This window comes from Pristiophorus japonicus, chromosome 19 (assembly GCF_044704955.1).
Source record: "Pristiophorus japonicus isolate sPriJap1 chromosome 19, sPriJap1.hap1, whole genome shotgun sequence".
Taxonomy (NCBI): domain Eukaryota; kingdom Metazoa; phylum Chordata; class Chondrichthyes; family Pristiophoridae; genus Pristiophorus; species Pristiophorus japonicus.
The window spans coordinates 12,544,776-12,568,271 of NC_091995.1; the positions used below are offsets into that span (position 1 = coordinate 12,544,776).

At 44.3% G+C, this 23,496-nt stretch overlaps 1 pseudogene; it reads right to left on the reverse strand.

The window, feature by feature from the left end:
- Nucleotides 1-480: 480 nt before the first annotated feature.
- Nucleotides 481-21,574, reverse strand: LOC139230357 (zinc-binding protein A33-like; annotated as a pseudogene).
- Nucleotides 21,575-23,496: the final 1,922 nt, after the last annotated feature.

The following is a 23,496-nucleotide window of genomic DNA, read 5'->3' on the forward strand; positions in this document are numbered from 1 at the left end:
GTTCATTTCTATTCATTGTATGAAAAGTGCACCGTGTATTTAACATAAAGATTAAAAAAAATTCCTGAAATAAAAACATCAAATTCTGGAAACACACAGCAGGTCAGACAGCATCTGTGAAGTTAACGTTTCAGATCGATGGCCTTTTATCAGAACTGGAAAAAGTTAAAGATGTGCCAGGTTTTAAACAAGTACAGAGTCAGGGAAAGGGGGGAAGGGAGGATAGAACAAAACAGAAGGTTGGTGTAGGGCAGGAGTGATTAAATGACAGCAGGGACAATAAAAGGGGGAGGCTAATGGGACAAGTAAAGGAACAAAAGATGGACCTAGAAGAGGTGTATATGGTTATAGCAGGATAGCAGAGGGGGAGGGAAGCATGGAAATTCTGGCCCAGGAATATGGCGCAGGTGGGTAGAGCTCAGATGAACAGCCCACCCCACCGGCCATGTATTGGTAGGGGATCTCTGCCCCAAGCACCAGCCTACACCTCCTCCACGCCCAGTGGCTCTGGTGCAGTCACCATCCATGACCAGCACCTGCTGTCTGAGAGAAAATGGGAGCAGTGGTTAAGATCTAAAGTTGTCAAACTCAATGTTCCTCTCACTACAGATGCTATGTGACCCGCTGAGTGTTTCAACCATGAACTGCTTTTATTTCAGATTTCCAGCATCCGCAGTTTTTTTCCTATCGATAACAAAATCCTGTTCGTCCTGAATTGTTACTTTCCTGGAACAAATTTTCAGTGGTTCAGTATTTTTACCCCCATTACTGCGACCGGGACTGAAGTAAGGGTAGAGCTTCTCATGGAATCTACCAATGAAAGTGAAAATATGGGACATGTTATCTGAGTTATAAAAGGACACCTTCCCTCCTTCATAATCCAGGCAGACTCTAATCTTTCTTGGTTTCTGCTTCAGATCTAAGTGTTTCCAAGTCTTGGTAGCAGCTCTGTACTGATTTCCATCTCTCAGTGCTATTACCCAGCATCCATTACCTGGATTAAGGTCAGTGGCCTCTTTCCTGTTGATAGATTCTCGAACCACACCCAGATCCCACTCAGACTTTTCCCCCACCATCACCTCCCAGTGGTGTTTCCCTGATGTGAATCCCTCGCACCCCAGGACACAGAGACAAGGATCGAATCTTTCCGGGCAGTCCAAGAGCGGCTGCTGCCTTTTCATGCTGTGACTCACACTGGTCAGCTCCTCAGACAGGAGTAGATAAGGGTGAGCTGTACAAGGGTCCAAGGTCACCGGAACTGGAGAAATAGATTAAAACAGAATGTATGTAAGCAAGTCGTCATCACTGTGGCGTAAGAACATAAAGACTAGGAGCAGGAGTCGGCCATTTGGCCCCTTGAGTCTTCTCTGCCATTTAATAAGATCATGGCTCATCTGATCATGGACTCAGCTCCATTTCCCTGCCTGCTCCCCATAACCCTTTATTCCCTTGTTGCTCAAAAATCTGTCTATCTCCGCCTTAAATATATTCAATGACCCAGCCTCCACAGCTCTCTGGGGCAGAGAATTCCACAGATTTACAACCCTCAGAGAGAAGAAATTCCTCCTCATCTCAATTTAAATGGGCGGCCCCTTATTCTGAGTCTATGTCTAGTTTTAGTTTCCCCTATGAGTGGAAATATCCTCTCTGAATCCACCTTGTCAAGCCCCCTCATTATCTTATATGTTTCAATAAGATCACCTCTCATTCTTCTGAACTCCAATGAGTATAGGCCCAACCTACTCAACCTATCTTCATAAGTCAACCCCCTCATCTCCAGAATCAACCTAGTGAACCTTCTCTAAACAGTCTGCAATGCAAATATATATTTCCTTAAATACAGAGACCGAAACTGTATGCAGTACTCTAGGTGTGGCCTCACCAATACCCTGTACAGTTGTAGCAGGACTTCTCTGCTTTTATATTCCATCCTCCTTGCAATAAAGGCCAAGATTCCATTGGTCTTCCTGATCACTTGCTGTACCTGCATACTTACTTTTTGTGTGGTTCATGCACATGGACCCCCAGATCTCTGTACTGCAGCACTTTGCAATTTTTCTCCATTTAAATTATAATTTGCTTTTCTATTTTTTCTGCCAAAGTGGATAACCTCACATTTTCTCACATTATACTCCATCTGACAAATTTTTGCCCACTCACTTAGCCTGTCTATATCCCTCTGCAGATTTTTTGTGTCCTCTTCACAATTTTCTTTCCCACCCATCTTTGTATCATCAGCAAACTTGGTTACATTACACTCGGTCCCTTCATCAAAGTCATTAATATAGATTGTAAATAGTTGAGGCCCCAGCACTGATCCCTGTGACACCCCACTAGTTACTGTTTACCAACTGGAAAATTACCCATTTATCCCGACACTCTGTTTTCTGTTAGTTAGCCAATCCTCTATTCATGCTAATATATTACCCCCAACCCGGTGAACTTTTATCTTGTGCAGTAACCTTTTATGTGGCACCTTATCAAATGCCTTCTGGAAATCCAAATACACCACATCCACTGGTTCCCCCTTATCCACCCTGCTCGTTACATCCTCAAAGAACTCCAGCAAATTTGTCAAACATGATTTCCCTTTCATGCTGACTCTACTTGATTGAATTATGCTTTTCCAATTGTCCTGCTACTGCTTCCTTAATAATGGACTCCAGCATTTTCTCAACGTCAGATGTTAGGCTAACTGGTTTATAGTTTCCTGTTTTTTGTCTGACTCCTTTTTTAAATAAGGGCGTTATATTTATGGTCGTACACTTGGCTAACTTATTGGTAAATTGAGTAATAACATAGAAACATAGAAAATAGGTGCAGGAGTAGGCCATTCGGCCCTTCGAGCCTGTACCACCATTCAATAAGATCATGGCTGATCATTCACCTCAGTACCCCTTTCCTGCTTTCTCTCCATACCCCTTGATCCCTTTCGCCGTAAGGGCCACATCTAACTCCCTCTTGAATATATTCAATGAATTGGCATCAACAACTCTCTGCGGTAGAGAATTCCACAGGTTAACAACTCTCTGAGTGAAGAAGTTTCTCCTCATCTCAGTCCTAAATAGCTTACCCCTTATCCTTAGACTGTGACCCCTGATTCTGGACTTCCCCAACATCGGGAACATTCTTCCTGTATCTAACCTGTCCAGTCCCGTCAGAATTTAATATGTTTCTATGAGATCCCCTCTCATCCTTCTAAACTCCAGTGAATAAAGGCCCAGTCGATCCAGTCTCTCCTCACATGAACAGTAAGGTGATGGATCATAAAGACAGAAACAAGGTAGTGTTATCATCACCTTCAGTTTCATTGGATTCATTGACCTTCTGTGATTAGCTTGCGGTTATCCAATATTATTTCAGTGTGGGCCTTATATGTTTTAAGGTTTACAAAGATGGGACTGAAAGGATTAGTGTTCAAATAATTATTGTATTTAAGGTCACTCGGTATGGTAGTGTACTGGTCATGTCACTGGACTAATGATTCAAAGGCCTAGACTAATAATCCAGAGAACGTGGGTGCAAATCCCACTGTGGGCAATTAGAGAATTTAAATTTAGTTATTAAAATCTGTTATTAGTAAAAGTGACCATGGATTGTCGTTAAAACCCAACTGATTCACTAGTGTCCTTTAGGGAAGGCAACCTGCTGTCCTCTTTAGCCAGTCTGACCTCCAGTCCCACACCAACATGGTTGACACTAAACAGTGCTTTGAAGTGGCCCAGCAAGTCACTCAGTTGTGTCAAAGTCAGGGCAGCTAGGGATGGCCAATAAATGGGGCATTGCCACCAATGTTCACATCCTGAGTGAATTTAAAAAAACATTAGGTAAAATTATTATTCATTAAAATGTTTGACATAATAAATCAAAATATTTAAACTTTTTAATGTGCTGTAACACATTTATAAGGAGTTGCGAGGGAGAGTACAAGGGCATTTCCATGTTTTGGAGGGGGCACATAATCAATGTTAAAAGATTTTGGAGGAAATATGCCCTTTCATCAACCCTTCTCTAGTGGTTTACCGTGTGATCTGATCTATGTGTGGAGTGTATGCTGGATTTCACTTAGTCGCTGAAACACAGACCAGTGAGTGGTAATAAACTCACTAAGCACTCACCCACAAACAATCAATTGTACATTGTATTCTTTTACCCATAACCCAATAAGAGGTAAGAATTTTTCTAGTCACCATATGCACAGCATCTTAAATGCAATCACAAAAATATTGTCTATTAAATATTTCTGGAATACCCAAAAGATAAATTTCAGATGAATGCATTGAATATCTTACATGCTAATTTCAGGATCACTGAAATGAAACATCTTCAGGGGAAATATAACTTGGCCACCATGTGCCTTAATGACAGAGAAAAACATAGGGGAAAGAAAAAGTATGTTTATGATTTGGCAAAAGAACCAGAGGGGAGAAATGCTTACACACCGAGTTGTTGTGATCTGGAATGCACTGCCTGAGAGGGTGGTGGAAGGAGATTTAGCAGTAACTTATAAATAGGAATTGGATAAATACACCAAAAGGAATGACTTGCAGGGTTATGGAGAAAGATCAAGGGGTGGGACTAATTGGATAGCACAATGAGCTGAATGGCCTCCTTCTGTGCTGTATCATACCCCTGCTATAATTACAATGTTGTGGGTACATAGAGATTAGAGGAAATCTCCCAAGATTTGATGAATCTGGTCCAGGGGAACATTATTTATTCATTTCCTGAAAATGAATGCTATCCGCTTCAATGGTCAACACTCATGTTCATACAACATTCCTCTGTTGTTTGGCTGTTGTTTTAATTTATGATAAAATGGTTAAAAATAAATTAATGCTATAAAAAATAATGTCATCATTTCCACAAGCGTATCCAGAAGGAGGCCATTTGGCCCATTGTGCCTGTGTTATTTCTCTGAAAGTGCTATCCAATTAATTCTAATCCCCAGCTCTTCCCATAATCCTGCAATTTTTCCTTTTTAAAGAGTGATCCAATTCCCTTTTGAAAGTTACTGTTGAATCTGTTTCCAACACCTGAAATGCATTCCAGATCATAACATATTCTAGGCTGATATATTCTTCCAGGGAACTTACTTAAAGAGACACGATCACAGTTACACTTTTGGAAGAGAATTGGTGAATTGAGCAATTGGAATATTCTCTCTTGCTCCTGGAGAGATCAGTCCAACGGCCGATGCTGGGAAGAAAACATGGCTCCCGTGTTACCCACCTGTGTTAATCACTGTCAACATCTTCTTCCAGACTCTGTACTGGAGTGATCCAGTGCACTTCCCTACATTCACCACAGGACAAGCCTTCCCCGGGGCTACCATGGTCCCTTTAGCTCTGCAATAAGAGATCAGTGGCACATTATACCAGTTTTTGTTGGAATTGTGAACAAATGAAAAAGAAAATAAATATGCAAGGTTAGAGTTTAACCTGTAGCTTTTCTCCGTTCCTGCAAATTTCTGGAAGAAAAAGGAAAACACAGTAATTACTCTCCTTGCTTTTCAGATCTTCCAGTACCAAACAAAATGAAATTGATCTTGGAGTAGATTTCAGAGAAATACCAGTATTTTCTGATTTTAGACAACAAAACCACCCCTTTATCCTGAGTGTGTGAATTTCTTGTGATTATTTTATAATGCAGCTCACAGGTTTACAATCCAGCATAAAATATCCAGATGTAAAAAATCTATGTCCTTTCAGATATTCCCTGTAAAATAACCTGTTTAAGCCGGACAGTGTGTTTCATTTTTCCATGAAAATAGCAATAGATCATTTCTTACTAATTTTCTCCCTTTCTATCCCCTCTCCTCTCCTCTCCTCTCCTCTCCTCTCCTCTACTAGCTTTGCTTCTTCGCTGGGATATAACTCCATGGGCAGCTGGAACCCCCTGGTACATCAGTCTCATGGACATTTGTCATGTGTGAGCCTAATGAGTGAACTTCATCTGGCTATTCAACTGTGAGTGTGGCACACCCATAGTGTGGCCAATCCTGGCCTCACCTGATGTGCACACATGCTATCCTTGCTAGACCTTCTTCGAATAGAGCCGGGGGATCTTTTATGTTTACACACCGAGTTGTTGTGATGTCCACGTGAGAGACCTTGGTTTAACGTCTCTCCCGAAAGACAGTACAACACTCCCTGGAGTTCAACTTGAATCCACGACCTTCTGACCCAGAGGCCCGAGCGCTACCCGCTGAGCCACGGTTGACACATGTCCGGTTCTGTTGTGTGCACTTGTTCAAGGGATTTCTGGCAAGAATTGAGAAAACGCAGGAAAGAAAAGCACTGATTGGGTAAGTACCTACTCTTAGGAATATGATATTGTCCTCTTCACTCAGCTGTTGCTGAATTTCTTGGATGGAGGCTGAAAGCGATGAGATTTCTTCAGTTATCTTCTGGATTTTCCCCTTCATTGCCTGACTTTTTTTCTTCTTTTCTTGTTTCAGTTTTTGCAAAGCACTCTTCTCTTCCTTGCGGAGAAACTGGTGAAGTTTCTCAAATTTTTCCTTAACTTGCTGCTCTGCCTTGTTAGTTCGCTCCTGTGGGAGAAAAACATTTAATCAGCAATATTAATAATATGTAAGGTTCTAAGAGAATTGCTACGTGTGTTTCGAGCCCTGATTCATGATGTATTTATATTTGAGGATAATCTTTCACTAAATGCAGAGTAAATTATGGGAATGCAATATAAGTGTGAGTTCACCTTTAGCATCACTGCCAAGCAGTTTCTGATACTGATGCTGCAGAATGATTTAGAATCAGGGCATGACTTAACTCCAGAGATGTGCAGTGAGACTCCTATAAAGTGGGTAGTCTCAAGTCATTCGGTTTGGCATTGCAAAAAGTGCAACTCCAGTGGACCCTCATACCAGGCATTACAAGTTCTCAATAAGGGAGGGGATCTCTTAGGCTTTCTGGGCACTTTTTAATCCTATCTGCAATTCATTTAAAGAAAGAACTTGCATTTCTACAGCGCCTTTCATGACCTCATGATGTCCCAAAGCGCTTTACAGCCAATGAAGTACTTTTGAAATGCAGTCACTGTTGTAATGTAGTAAACATGGCAGTCAATTTGTGCACAGCAAGCTCCCACAAACAGCAATGAAATAATAACCAGATCATCTGTTTTATTGATGTTGGTTGAGTTAAAAAATATTGGCCAGGACACCGGGGAGAACACCTCTGCTCTCCTTCGAAATGGTGCCGTGGGATCTTTTACATCCACCTGGGAGAGCCGACGGGGCCTCGGTTTAACATCTCAACTGAAAGACGGCATCTCCGTCATTGCAACACTCCCTCACTGGGAGTGTCAGCCTAGACTTTGTGTTGAAGTCTGTGGAGTTGGCCCCACAACCTTCTGACTGAGAGGTGAGAGGGCTAACATTGAGCTACAGTAAATATTTAGCGAGTGCAGACTCTGCCCTGTACTCTCTAAACATAATGGGCGTGAAATCCCAGCCATACGAATCACCGGATCCATACGGAGTGCGTACTCACCCGGCGAGGCCTCGCAAAAGCTGGTTTTCAGCACTCAATGTGCATGTGCCGAAAACCGGCTTTTCCGATTGGTCAAGTTTCGATCTTGACAGATCGAATGCATCCCCACAGCAAGGACATCTGCACGGGCGAGATCGGGCTATTTGCCAATCTCTTGCCCAGCGAATATCCTTGAAACTTTTACGCCTGGTAAAAGCAAGTGCATAGACTACTTTTACCAGCGTAAGAGTTTAAAAATACATAAAAATTAAATTTAAACACATATTTTAAGAGTAAAAACCTTGCCCATTAAAGTAAGTTTATTTTAAACCCTATTAAAACATATTTTTTTTAAATCCCCAAAATATTTTTTTTTCTAAAACATTTAATTAACTTTAATTTCAATTAATTTTAAATATGTGAGGTGTTTTTTTATTTATTATGTTGTGTTTGGGTGTTTTAGGGGTGGTTATTCTCATTGATATTAATGGGAACTCGTAAAATCGGAGTTCACATTACTATCAATGAGAATACTGTACCGTGATTGGTTGTCCAGGCCCACATGACTCCAGCTTCTCTGCCAAACCTCGAAGACGTGGGCATGCTGCGATGTGCGGGAAAAGAAGGCCTCCGACCGGAATCGAAGGCGCCTCTGGGACCGCCAGGTACTTCTTGGGGTTGGAGGCATTCGTCCAAAGGAAGCCTCCAACCGGAATTTCAGGGCCTTTAACGTTTAATTGGAGAAAAAGGAGGTACTTGAATCACACATGAACTGAGCTATCTCTGGGCGGAGTCTCCGATAATAAGCAGCTGCTTATGCATTTAAAACAAACGGAAAATGTTCTTAATGTATTTACAGCACAGAAACTGGCCATTCGGCCGAAAAGTCCCACGCCAGTGTTTCATCATTATCATAGGCAGTCCCTTAAAATCGAGGAAGACTTGCTTCCACTCGAAAAGTGAGTTCTCAGGTGACTGAATAGTTCAATGCAGGAATTACAGTCTCTGTCACAGGTGGGGCAGACAGTGGTTGAAGGAAAGGGTGGGTGGGGAGTCCGGTTTACCGCATGCTCCTTCCGCTGCCTGCGCTTGATTTCTGCATGCTCTCAGCGACGAGACTCGAGGTGCTCAATGCCTTCCTGGATGCTCTTCGGGGAGGGCATTGGGCGGTCTTGGGCCAGGGATTCACAGATGCTGGTGGGGATGTTGCACTATATCAAGGAGGCTTTGCGGGTGTCCTTGAAACATTTCCTCTTTCCACCTGGGGCTCGTTTGCTGTGCAGGAGTTCCGAGTAGAGCGCTTGCTTTGAGAGTCTCGTGTCGGGTATGCAAATGATGTGGCCCGTCCAACGGAGCTGGTCGATTGTGGTCAGTGCTTCAATGCTGGGGATGTTGGCCTGAGCAAGAACACCAATGTTGGTGCATCTGTCCTCCCAGTCGATTTGCAGGATCTTGTGGAGGCAGCGCTAGTGGTACTTCTCCAGCTCCTTGAGGTGTCTACTATATATGGTCCATGTCTGTCAGCCATACAGGAGGGCGGATATCACCACTGCCCTGTAGACCATAAGCTTGGTGCCAGATATGAGGTCCTGGTCTTCAAACACTCTCTTCCTCAGGTGACCGAAGGCTGCGCTGGCGCACCGGAGGTGGTGTTGGACCTCGTCATCAATGTTTGCCCTTGATGATAGAAGGCTCCGAGATATGGAAAATGATCCACGTTGTCCAGGGCCGCACCTTGGATTTTGATGATTGGGGGCAGTGCTGTGTGGCGGGGTCAGATTGGTGGAGGACCTTTGACTTATGGATGTTTAGTGTAAGGCCCATACTTTCGTACGCCTCAGTGAAGATGTTGACGATGACTCGGCCTCTGAATGTGCGCAGACGCAAGCGTCATCTGCGTACTGTAGTTCGATGACAGAAGATGGGACAACCTTGGATCTAACCTGGAGACGACATAGGTTGAACAGGTTCCCATTGGTTCTGTAGTTTAGATCCACTCCAGCTGGGAGCTTGCTGAGAGTGAGATGGAGCATTGCAGCAAGGAAGATCGAGAAGGGAGTTGGTGCGATGACGCAGCCCTGCTTGACCCCGGTCCGGACATGGATTGGGTCTGTGGTGTATCCGTTGGTCAGGATCACGGCCTGAATGTTGTTGTGGAGCAGGTGGAGGATGGTGACAAACTTTTGGGGCAGCCGAAACGGAGGAGCATGCTCTATAGTCTCTCGTGGTTGACAGTGTCAAAGGCCTTTGTGAGGTCAAAGAAGGCTATGTAAAAGGGTTGGTGCTGTTCCCTGCATTTCTCTTGCAGTTGTCGCGCGGTGAAGATCATGTCCGTTGTACCCCATAGTGGACGGAATCCGCACTGTGACTCTGAGAGGAGCTCCTCAGCCACAGGAAGAAGACGGTTGAGGAGGAATCTTGCGATGACTTTCCCAGTGGCCGACAGCAGGGAGATTCCTCCATAGTTGCCGCAGTCGGACTTGTCCCCTTTTTTGAAGATGGTCATGATTACGGCATCTCTGAAATCTCAAGTAATGCTCTCCTCCTTCCAGATAAGAGAGATGAGATCATGCATTCGTGTCAATAGTGCCTCACCACCATACTTTAGTGCCTCAGTGGGGATTCCATCTGCTCCTGATGCCTTGTTGTTCTTGAGCTGATGGATGGTCTTTTCTACCTCGTGCAGGGCTAGGACTTTGCTGAGGTGGTGGCGGGTAGCATGCTGCGGGATGGAGTCGAGGGCACTTGTGTCAAAGGCAGAGTCTCGGTTAAGGAGATCTTCAAAGTGTTTCTTCCAGCGGCCCTGACTGACTCGGTGTCCTTAATGAGTGCTTCCCCGTGTTTGGTCAGCAGTGGGTTGGAGCCTTGGGTGCTTGGGCCATAGGTGGCCTTGACTGCAGTGAAGAATCCTCGCACATCATGGATGTCGGCCAGCTGCTAGATCTCTGTGCTTTCTCCACCCACCATCTATTCTTTAGGTCGCGGGTTTTTTGTTGGACTTTGGCCTTCAGCCGTCTGTAGAGCTGCTTTGCTGCTCCAGAGTTGGGTTGCTTCTTTAAATTCAGAAATGCCCTGCCCTTGTGGCTTATTAGCTCCTGGATCTCCTGGTCATTCTAGTCAAACCAGTCCTGGTGTTTCCTGGTTGAGTGACCGAGCGTCTCTTCGCAGGTGCTGGTTATGGAGGCCTTGAGGGCAGACCAGGCACTGTGGGCACTGTGTCTCAAGGTCATCAAGGGTCACCAGGTTGGCAGTGAGGCGCTGACTGTATACGGCTTTCTTAACTGGGTCTTTGAGTGCCCCGGCGTTGATTTTTCTGCAGCATTGTTTCTGTTGCTGTTGCTGCTTTGGGGCTACATTGATGTTAATGATGGAGCGGATTAGACGGTGGTCCGTCCAGCAGTCATCGGCTCCTGTCATGGTGCGGGTGATGCGCATGTCCTTGCGGTCCCTCGCTCGGATGATGACATAGTCGAGCAGGTGCCAGTACTTGGAGCGAGGGTGTTGCCATGATGCCTTGTACTTGTCCCTTTGGTGGAACAAGGTATTGGCGATGACAAGGTCATGTTCTAGGCATTTTGTCAGGAGCAAGGTACTGCTGGAGTTGGTTTCTCCTACCCACTCTCTGCCGATCACGCCTTCCCAGAGGGCTGTGTCTTTACCGACTCCAGCGTTGAAGTCGCCAAGGAGGATCAGTTTGTTGTCCGTTGGGACTTGGGACAGGGATTGTGTGAGGCTGGAGTAAAATTCCTCTTTAGTCTCATCTGTTGCGTTGAGTGTTGGGGCGTACGCACTGATAACTGTGGCTCACTGGTTCCAGGTTAGGGTGTGCCGGAGAGTCATGAGGCATTCATTTATCCTGCAGGGGGAGTCTCTGAGGCGGCTGACCAGCTCATTCTTGATGGTGAAGCCAACTCCATGGAGGCAGTGTTCTTCTTCTGGTTTGCCTTTCTTGAAGAAGGTGTCACCTCCACCTTGTTCTTTGAGATGGCCTTCCCCTGCCTGCCGGGTCTCACTTAAGGCAGCGATGTTGACGTCGAAGCATCTGAGTTCCCGGGCAACGATGACGGTGCGATATTCCAGTTGTCCATGAGGGTCCTGACGTTCCAGGTCCCGAACTTCATTTTGAAGGGTGGAAGATGCCTGTATGTGAGTTCTCTTAACGTGGGATGGATATTGCACACCAGTTACCACACGGGCTTAGCAGAGCAAGGTCATGGTCCAGTGACAAGGTGGCCAAGACAACTGGAGACCAGGCCCTACTGTATGAGTTTAGTTGCCTACGGTGGGATGCGAGCCGTAAGCTCAGCGCTGAGCAGCACCCTTCGGTGAGATGGTGAGAGATCCGAGGGGTGGAGAGTGGAGATGAGAGATTTGAGGTAATGCTTTCTCTCCCACGTTTTAGCTCCTGACTGAGGCATTGGGATGGCCAGAGATCCACTTCGTGGAAGGAGGAGAGGTCAGAGTGGCCGCCGCCATTGTTAAAGGAGGTTGGATATTTTAATAAGAGCTTAAAGCATTATATTTAAAGTATATTAAATAAACAACACTAAACTTACGTGAATGTGGGCTAGTGTTCTCTCATAGTTCCTTTTTGAGGTATTGTATGTCTTCTTCTTGTTCTGGAGGGGTTTCAATAAAGTTTCCAGTAGTTCCTGAAGAGAATGTGGCATGTCCGTTAATTATTGACCATTTGTGGTGACATCATTTAGAAACTGAATGCAAGTCAGCAAATTATTGTTAGCAATACAAACACATCACCTTCGAATGACATTCATCTGTGTGCTATTGTAACAAAGGCGTTAATGTGTTTATTTTAAATAGGTTAACATGACTAGGTTTAACTAGTTTTTCAACAGGCTAATGGTGTAGGCTAACGGTGTCAGGGTAGCATTTTCACCTCTGAGTCAGAAGGTTGTGGGTTCAAGTCCCACTAGAGATTTGAGCATAAAATCGAGACGGACACTGAAGGAGTGCTGCACTATTGGAGGTGCCAGCTTTCAGATAATCAGTTAAACTGAGGCCCTGCCAACTCTCTCAGGTGAGCATTAAAGATCCCTTGGTATGATTTCAAAGAAGAGCAGGGGAGTTATCCCTGTGTCCTAGCCAATATTTATCGCTCAATCAACATAACAAAAACAGGTGACCTGGTCATTATCACATTGCTGTTTGTGGGAGCTTGCTGTGCCAATTGGCTGCATAAGAATTAGGAGCAGGACTAGGCCATTTGGATGCTCGGGCCTGCTCCGCTATTCAATAAGATCATGGCTGATCTTCTACCTCAACTCCACTTGCTTGCACTATCCCCATATTCCTTGATTCTCTTAATATCCAAAAATCTAGCGATCTCTGTCTTGAATACATTCAATGACTGTGCCTCCACAGTCCTCTGGGGTAGAGAATTCCAAAGATTCACAACCCTTCTTCTCATCTCAGTCCTAAATGGCTGAACCCTTATCCTGAGACTGTGACCTCTGGTTCTAGACTCCCCAGTCCGAGGAAACATCCTCCCTCCATCTACCCTGTCAAGCCCTGTAAGAATTTTGTATGTTTCAATGAGATGACCTCTCATTCTTCTAAACTCTAGAGAATATAGGCTTCGTCTACTTAATCTCTCCTCATAGGACAATCCCCCCATTCCAGGAATCGGTAGGGTGCCCTCCCTCCATGGCAAGTATATCTTTCCTTAGGTAAGGAGACCAAGGGGCCGCAATTTGGTACTCCCTCATGGCAAACGAGCCAAAGGTGGGCAGCGGAAATGCTACAAGGACTCAAAGCCTCCCTGATAAGGTGCGACATCCCCACTGACACCTGGGAGACCCTGGCCCAAGATCGCCCCAAGTGGAGGAAGTACATCTGAGAGGGCGCTGAGCACCTCGAGTCTCAACGTCGAGAGCATCCAGAAATCAAGCGCAGGCAGCAGAAAGAGCGTGCGGCAAACAGGTCCCACCCACCTCTTCCCTCAATGACTATCTGTCTCACCTGTGACAGAGTCTGTGGCTCTCGTATTGGACTGTTCAGCCACCAAAGAACTCACTTCAGGAGTGGAAGCAAGTCTTCCTCGATTCCGAGGGATTGCCTATGATGATGATGATGGTTTGGGGACGGTAACCAAGGCAAGGCGGGGGCTTCCTGTGCCAGCCGCGGATGTCCCGTCCTGGTAGCTAAATTGGGGTTACTGCCCCCGAGAGGAAGTGGAGCGTAATATCGCGTGCTCCACTTAGGGGCGGGATTGGGGCGCTAACCACGGGTATTTAACAGCGCTATTTGAAGCGTCATGGGGCGTTAAATAGGAGGGCACACTGCCGACTCTGCATCGGAGAGAAGGGGCCATCACTTTACCCCCGGGGAGCGGGGTGCCGGGCTGCAACATCGCAGTACAGACCCCGCAAATTGCAAGAGGCAAGGCCGCGAACGGTAAGTCGCCCACTTTAGAAAAAGGGCGTGCCGCACCTTCCCTTTAATTTCCCACCCCGCCAGCAGAGTGAGGCCCGGTTTACAACCCGTGAAGCTGGCACAGGCATCGCCTGCGGTGGCCTCACAGAGCGCGACCGAATTGACACTCTCCGACAAAAACAGGTTGCTGCGCACGGTGATGACGACGGCAGGGCGCTGTCGGATTGTGTCTCCGCCAACTCCCGCGGAATTTCACGGGAGGTGGTAGCAGCTCCATGCCCCGGGTGAGAAGTCATTTGCGCTCCGTTAGGTTCCCCTTTCTCTCCCCAAAACTGCACACAATACACCAGGGACCTATATCATTGCAGGAAGACATCCTTACTCTTATACTCAAATCCTCTTGTAATACCATTTGCTTTCTTAATTGCTTGCTGTACCTGCATGTTAACTTTCAGTGATTTGTGTACAAGGACACCCAGGTCCCTCTGAACACCAACATTTCCCAATCTCTCACCATTTAAAAATACTCTGCTTTTCTATTTTTCCTACAAAAGTGGATAACTTCACATTTCTCCATATTATATTCTATTTGCCATGTTCTTGTCCATACATTTAGCCTGTCAATATCCCCTTGAAGCCTCTTTTCATCCTCCTCACAACTTACATTCCCACCTAGCTGTGTGGCACCTTATCAAATGCCTTCTGAAAATCCAAATACACCACATCCACTGATTCCCCCTTATCTATTCTGCTAGTTATAACTCGAAAAACTCTAACAGATTTGTCAAATACGATTTCCCTTTCATAAATCTATGCTGACTCTGCCCAATTCTATTATTATTTTCTAAGTTCCCTGTTACCACGTCCTTAATAATAGATTCTAACAGTTTCTCTACTACTGATGTCAGGCTAACTGATCTGTGGGTCCCTGTTTTCTCTCTCCCTCCTTTCTTAAATTTGCTACCTTTGAATCTGTGGGAACCATTCTAGAATCTACGGAATTTTGGAAGATGATAACCAATGCAACCACTATCTCGATAGCCATCTCTTTCAAAACCCTAGGATGTAGGCCATCAGGTCCATGGGATTTATTGGCTTTCAGTCCCATTAATTTCTCTAATTCTATTTTTTTACTAATACCAATTTCTTTAAGTTCCTCATTCTCGCTAGACCCTTGGTTGTCCACTATTCCCATCACATTTTTTGCGTCTTCTTCCGTGAAGACAGGCACAAAGTATTTGTTTAATTTCTCTGCTATTTCCTGATTCCCCATTATAATTTCTCCTGTCTCAAACTGTAAGGGACCCACATTTACTTTTGCTAATCTTTTCTTTTTTACATACCTATAGAAGCTTTTACAGTCTGTTTTTATGTCTTTCGCTAGTTTACTCTTATGTTCTATTTTCCTTTTCTTTATCAATTTCTTGGTCCTCTTTTGCTGAATTCTAAAATCCTCCCAATCCTCAGGCTTACTGCTCTTTTTGGCAACATTATAAACCTCTTCCTTTGATCTAATACTATATTTAACTTCTCCTGAGCCACGGTTGTACCACTTTTCCTGTGAGGTTTTTGTGCTTTTAAGGAATGTATATTTATTGTAAATTATTATTTCTTTAAATGTTATCCATTGCTTGTCTACCATTATACCTGTTAATGTAGTTTCCCAATCTATCTTCACCAACTCGCCCCTCATACCTACGTAGTTTGCTTTGTTTAGATTTAAAACCCGAGTTTTGGATGTAAATAAATATAAAATTCTATCATATTATGGTCAGTCTTCCCTAAATGCCTTCTTTACTACAAGGTTATTAATCACCCCTTTCTCATTGCACAATACTAGATCTGAATAGCGTGTTCTCTACCCCTTCTCCTTTTCCATTTTTCCTATCTCTTTTAAAAGTTAAGTATCCTGGAGAATTTAGTTTTCAACCTTGACCACTTTGCAACCACGTCTCTGTAATGGCTATTAGATCAAACCTATTAATTTCTATCTGCGCTATTAATTGATCTATTTTTTTGCGAATGCTTCACGCATTCAGATATAGTGCCTTTAGCTTTGACTTGTTTCTATTTCTTCCTGATGTCATCTTAGTCACTGATGCATTATTACATTTGTTACTCTGTCCTTTCCTGACCCACTCTGCCTGTTTTTACCTAAAACTCTACTCTGATCGAGAGCATTTCCTACATTACAACAGCGACTACACTTCATTGGCTGTAAAGGTCATGAAAGCCGCTATAGAAATGCAAATCTTTCTTTCTTTAACTGTTAAAACAGCAGTCAAAGGAATTGTGCTGTGTGTTTGTATAAGATCACAAGCAACCATGATAACACCCATCACCACACTCTCGCGAGCAGATTTGCTGTTTGCTATGTGTTAATCACCTTGTCAGTATAATATAAAGGTAGTCTTTGGTTGTTATGTCTTTTAGAAAATGACTGCTGCTACAAATAACCCACTCAGGAAATCCAATACAAAGAGATCAGAGGAAATCTCCACAGCGATAACTGTATAATTGACTACAATGATGGAATACTGATTTAGTTTCACATTACACCTCTTTCAGTTTGATTGGACCTCGGGTTAGCTTTAGTGCTGCCACCCTAAAGGGGGAAACGTGTGAGGCCAGTGACATTGGGGTTCCCAGTGCCAACCTCTACTGGTCCCATTAAAATAGGCCCAATTGTATTCAAGGACGTCACCAATCCAGTGTGATCAGATGATGTTTTTTTCTCTACTTTTCACATTTCTTGTGCTTAGGTACATACACAAACATTTTCTCTTTTAAATGTGTGGAGGTAATTGTGAACAGTAATTTCCTGCTGAGTTTTAGTTTGCATTTCACCGAGAGACATTTTACTGTGTTAAAGAAAGACTTGCATTTATATAGCAACTTTCACGACCACCAGACGTCTCAAAGTGCTTTATAGCCAATGAAGTACATTTGAAATGTAGTCACTATTGTAATGTAGGAAACGCTGCAGCCAATTTGTGCCGACAAACAGCATTGACATAATCACCAGATCATCTGATTTAGTGGTGTTGATTGAGGGATAAATATTGACCCAGGACACTGGGGATAACTCCCCTGCTCTTCTTGGAAATAATCTCATGGGATTTTTATGTCCACATGAGAGGGCCGAAACCAGTGACCGAAGTTGAGGTAATTTTACAACCTTAACCTTTGGATGGGAAGCCTCATGGGGACTTGTTTTAATGTGGGAAATGCAGCAGCCAACCTGCGCACAGCAAACTCCCACAAACAGCAATGTGATAATGACCAGATAATCTGTTTTTGTTATGTTGATTGAGGATTAAATATTGGCCAGGATACCGGGGATAACTGATGGGATTGAAGACCGATAAGTCCCCAGGGACTGATAGTCTGCATCTCAGAGTACTTAAGGAAGTGGCCCTAGAAATAGTGGATGCATTGGTGATCATTTTCCAACAGTCTATCGACTCTAGATCAGTCCCTATGGACTGGAGGGTAGCTAATGTAACACTACTTTTTAAAAAAGGAGGGAGAGAGAAAACAAAATTATAGACTGGTCAGTCTGACATCGGTGGTGGGGAAAATGTTGGAATCAATTATTAAAGATGTAATAGCAGCGCATTTGGAAAGCAGTGACAGGATCGGTCCAAGTCAGCATGGATTTATGAAAGGGAAATCATGCTTGACAAATCTTCTAGAATTTTTTGAGGATGTAACGAGTAGAGTGGACAAGGGAGAACCAGTGGGTGTGGTGTATTTAGAGTTTCAAAAGGTTTTTGACAAGGTCCCACACAAGAGATTGGTGTGCAAAATTAAAGCACATGGTATTGGGGGTAATGTACTGACGTGGATAGAGAACTGGTTGGCAGACAGGAAGCAAAGACTAGTGGGGTACCACAAGGTTCAGTGCTGGGACCCCAGCTATTTACAATATACATTAAGGATTTAGACGAAGGAATTGAATGTACTATCTCCAAGTTTGCAGATGATACTAAGCTGGGTGGCAGTGTGAGCTGCGAGGAGGATGCTAAGAGGCTGCAGGGTGACTTGGACAGGTTAGGTGAGTGGGCAAATACATGGCAGATGTGGTATAATATAGATAAATGTAAGGTTAACCACTTTGGTGGTAAAAACAGGAGGGCAGATTATCTGAATGGTGACAGAGTATTAAAAGGGGAGGTGCAACATGACCTGGATGTCATGGTACATCAGTCATTGAACATTGGCATACAGGTACAGCAGGCGGTGAAGAAGGCAAATGGCTTGTTGGCCTTCATAGCGAGAGAATTTGAGTACAGGAGCAGGGAGGTCTTACTGCAGTTGTATAGGGCCTTGGTGAGGTCAGTTTTGGTCTCCTAATCTGAGGAAGAACATTCTTGCTATTGAGGGAGTGCAGCGAAGGTTCACCAGACTGATTCCCGGGATGACAGGACTGACACATGAAGAAAGACTGGATCGACTAGGCTTATAATCAATGGAATTTAGAAGAATGAGAAGGGATCTCATAGAAACATATAAAATTCTGACTGGATTGGACAGGTTAGATGCAGGAAGAATGTTCCCGATGTTGGGGAAGTCCAGAACCAGGGGTCACAGTCTAAGGATAAGGGGTAAGCCATTTAGGACCGAGATGAGGAGAAACTTCTTCACTCAGAGAGTTGTGAGCATGTGGAATTCTCTACCACAGAAAGTTGTTGAGGATAGTTTGTTAGATATATTCAAAATGGTGTTAGATGTGACCCTTACAGCTAAAGGGATCAAGGAGTATGGAGAGAAAGCAGGAATGGGGTACTGAAATGCATGATCAGCCATGATCATATTGAATGGTGGTGCAGGCTACAAGGACCGAATGGCCTACTCCTGCATTTATTTTCTATGTTTCTATAACTCTCCTGCACTTCTTCGAAACACTGCCATGGGATCTTTTACATCCATCTGAGAGAGCAACGGTGCTATATAAATGCAAGTTGTGTAAACCATCCAGATTTACTTTCCTGGTGCTGATCTGTGGGGGCACCTCAGTTATTTCATAGGAATAAATTAGTACCTTGAAACAGGAGCTTTTCATGCTACACAGTACAATCACAGAATGATACGGCACAGCAGGAGACCATTCTGCCCACCATGCATGTGCCGGCTCTTTGAAAGAGCTATCCAATTAATCCCATTCCATAAGAACATAAGAACATAAGAATTAGGAACAGGAGTAGGCCATCTAGCCCCTCGAGCCTGCTCCGCCACTCAACAAGATCATGGCTGATCTGGCCGTGAACTGAGCTCCACTTACCCGCCCGCTCCCCGTAACCCTTAATTCCCTTATTGGTTAAAAATGTATCTATCTGTGATTTGAATACATTCAATGAGCTAGCCTCAACTGCTTCCTTGGACAGAGAATTCCAGAGATTCACAACCCTCTGGGAAAAGAAATTCCTTCTCAACTCGGTTTTAAACTGGCTCCCCCGTATTTTGAGGCTGTGCCCCCCTAGTTCTAGTCTCCCCGACCAGTGGAAACAACCTCTCTGCCTCTATCTTGTCTATCCCTTTCATTATTTTAAATGTTTCGATAAGATTACCCCTCATCCTTCTGAACTCCAACGAGTAAAGACCCAGTCTACTCAATCTATCATCATAAGGTAACCAACCCCCTCATCTCCAGTATCAGCCTAGTGAATCGTCTCTGTACCCCCTCCAAAGCCAGTATATCCTTCTTTAAGTAAGGTGACCAAAACTGCACGCAGTATTCCAGGTGCAGCCTCACCAATACCCTGTACAGATGCAGCAGGACCTCCCTGCTTTTGTGCTCCATCCCTCTCGCAATGAAGGCCAACATTCCATTCGCCTTCCTGATTACCTGCTGCACCTGCAAACTAACTTTTTGAGTTTCATGCACAAGGACCCCCAGGTCCCTCTGCACCGCAGCATGTTGTAATTTCTCCCCATTCAAATAATATTCCCTTTTACTGTTTTTTTTTCCCAAGGTGGATGACCTCACATTTTCCGACATTGTATTCCATCTGCCAAACCTTAGCCCATTCGCTTAACCTATCTAAATCTCTTTGCAGCCTCTCTGTGTCCTCTACACAACCCGCTTTCCCACTAATCTGTGTCATCTGCAAATTTTGTGTCACTACACTCTGTCCCCTCTTCCAGGTCATCTATGTATATTGTGAACAGTTGTGGTCCCAGCACCGATCCCTGTGGCACACTACTAACCACCGATTTCCAACCCAAAAAGGACCCATTTATCCTGACTCTTTGCTTTCTGTTAGCCAGCCAATTCTCAATCCATGCTAATACATTTCCTCTGACTCCGCGTATCTTTATCTTCTGCAGTAACCTTTTGTGTGGCACCTTATCGAATGCCTTTTGAAAATCTAAATACACCACATCCATCGGTACACCTCTATCCACCATGCTCGTTATATCCTCAAAGAATTCCAGTAAATTAGTTAAACATGATTTCCCCTTCATGAATCCATGTTGCTTCTGCTTGATTGCACTATTCCTATCTAGATGTCCCGGTATTTCTTCCTTAATGATAGCTTCAAGCATTTTCCCCACTACAGATATTAAACTAACTGGCCTATAGTTACCTGCCTTTTGTCTGCCCCTTTTTTTAAACAGAGGTGTTACATTAGCTGCTTTCCAATCCGCTGGTACCTCCCCAGAGTCCAGAGAATTTTGGTAGATTATAACGAATGCATCTGCTATAACTTCCGCCATCTCTTTTAATACCCTGGGATGCATTTCATCAGGACCAGGGGACTTGTCTACTTTGAGTCCCATTAGCCTGTCCAGCACTACCCCCCTAGTGATAGTGATTATCTCAAGGTTCTCCCTTCACACATTCCCGTGACCAGCAATTTTTGGCATTAGTTTTATATTATCATGGTCTATATTCTATTAAGTACAATCACTGAGTTCACCGTAGGGGAGTTAAGAATCCGTGCCTATGCTGCAAGAGGTTTAATTGAGTATACACTGGTTTGCCAGAAATGGTTCACCTCCTCCTCAGGCTCACCAACGGGCTGCAGCGCCCTCTATCGCCAGGACACAGGACAAATGTCTCTGAATGGAAAAACTTGCATTTATCTCCAATAACAACAGGAAGTGCTGGAAAACACTCAGCAGTTTTCTCCACCCTCGGTCTTCTCGATTACCTTTGGGAATCAAGAGTGATGCTCTTGTCCTGAGCTGGACAACAATTCACAGATTACAAATATCAATATTAAAGTCGGCGCAAACATGCAAGTTTCCAACAATCTGAAGCCGGAAATATGTGGTCAGTAAACTGCTCAGCTTACCAGATATGTCCGGGTTAGCCCCCCACCCTCACCTTAAACTCTTCCGCAGCGTCCCCAATAGGAACCATCTCGTGGTTTTTATGCCTTTTTGAACTCTGACAAACCACGCAGAGCGGTTGCTTGTCGGTTTTGCAGTAAACTTTTAGCGCATTCTGATGTTCCTGGCATTGGTGGAGCGAGCTGTCTTTGGCCTCGGCAGTCCCGGGGAGAGCGCAGATCGGTTTCACCGTCCCGGAATGGGATTTCATCCTGCAGAGCAGGCACTCGGCTTTCTCTCCTCTCTTCCTGCTACATCACCGGCTGTACAGGACCGGCAGAAGGTGTGAGCACAGGTCAGTGAGACACGATCTTTACACTGTGACAGACAGCACAGGATAGTTCTCCAACCATCTGTGAGGTCGAATCTCCTGCAGCTACCCTATACCTTATCAGGATAAAATAATATTCCGCACAAACAAAACTCACTTCCTTTTTCAGCGTATCACAAACATTTTCAGTTTCAATTCCTGGTTGCACCAACAGAATAGGTGTAATAACTGCCCATGTAAGGGGTGGAGTGTTGTGACGCCCAGAAACACATACGTGAATCAAACCTTCAAAGAACACCAAATATATATGTTATGATATAATATAGTATTATGTGATTCAATTATGATGCATACATTTGATATGTGATACCTTGGCCTAGACAGAATGATACAGGGGGCTTCCAGAGTTAAATTATGAGAACAACTTGGCTTGTATTCCCACCAGAAGAGAAGATTGAGTCATCCGATCGATGTTAAAGGGATTCGGGAGGCAGATGCAGAAAAACTATTTCCTCTGATGAGGGAATCGAGAACGAGAGGACATAATCTTAATCTTAAAATTAGAACAAGGTCTTTCAAGACCAAATCAGAAAGCACTTTTTCAGACAGTTGTGGAAATCTAGAATTTTCTCCGAAAGGCTGTGATGATCAATAATTTTGTTAGGTAAGGGTATTATGGGATATGGAGCAAAGGCAAGTAAATGGAGTTGAGCTGCATATCAGCCATGATCTAATTGAATGACAGAGCAGGCTTGAGGAGCTGAATGGCCTACTCCTGTTCCTAATATAATTTAAATAATTCCCAAACATACAATCCATTGCACCAATATATGAATAAGGTAATTTCCTGAAATCTCCAATATATTTAAACACAAAATTTGAGAACAATTATGTGTGGAGTCCAGTTCTGATGAAAGATTCACATTAAAAAGATTAACTTGTCTTTTTTCTCAGAAAATGCCACTTGGCTTGTGGAGTATTTCCAGCATTTACTGTTTCTGGTATTTAAAAACTGCATTTGGCAGTCATTACAGCAGAAATGCTATGGCAACTTTCATTCATAGTATGGCCCAAAGATCAGCTCGAAGGACCTACTGCAGAAACAGATCACACCGTTAGATCAGTCAGCAAGTCATAGTCAGCATTCACTATACTCCCGGATCGCCTGAAAACTAAACCAGAGGATCTCCCCCCCCGCCCTCACCCAGCCTGTCCTGAACCAGGGTCGACATCTGACCCCTTCACCTGACATTAGTTAGCCCTAGAAAATCACACCTACTGCTGAAGTCTCCAATTCAGCCGCACAATATAGAGGCGAGTGTGCTCACTGCAGTCATGTCACCCACACCCGAGCAGCCAGAGGACTGCGCCCTCAATCCCCCAGTGCTCAGCTTGCCTACCAGGCTCCTGCACAATGACCACACTGATTCAGCACAAACCACACTTTGAGTATTAAAACAAACCGGGCTCAGTTTGTAACCTCCCCACCCTCAACAGGCAGACGCACTGGGACAATTTTAACCTAACCCGCCTGTTGGGAAACTGACAGGATCATGAACAACACTGATTTTACACCCCGCCCCAATTTTACTCTCCGTTAAAGTCAACGGAGAGTAATGTTGGACAAGGTGTAAAACCAGCATTCCACCTGATCCAATGGATTCCTACCCAGCGAGTGAGGTTATCACCGCAAGCAACTGATCATAGAAATAGAAATTTACAGCCCAGTCTACCACCCTTTCAGGCAGTGAGTTCCAGGTGAAAAACTTTCCCCTTAAATCCCCTCTAGACCTCCTACCAATTACTTTAAATCTATGCCGATTGGTTGTTAAATTCTCTGCTAAGGGAAATAGGTCCTTACTATCCACCCTATCGAGGCCCCTTAATGAGCCTCCCCTCAGCCTCCTCTGTTCCAAAGAAAACAACCCCAGCCTATCCAGTCTTTCCTCATAGCTAAAATCAGGCAACATTCTCCTACAGGCCTAGTCGACCCAATCTCTCTTC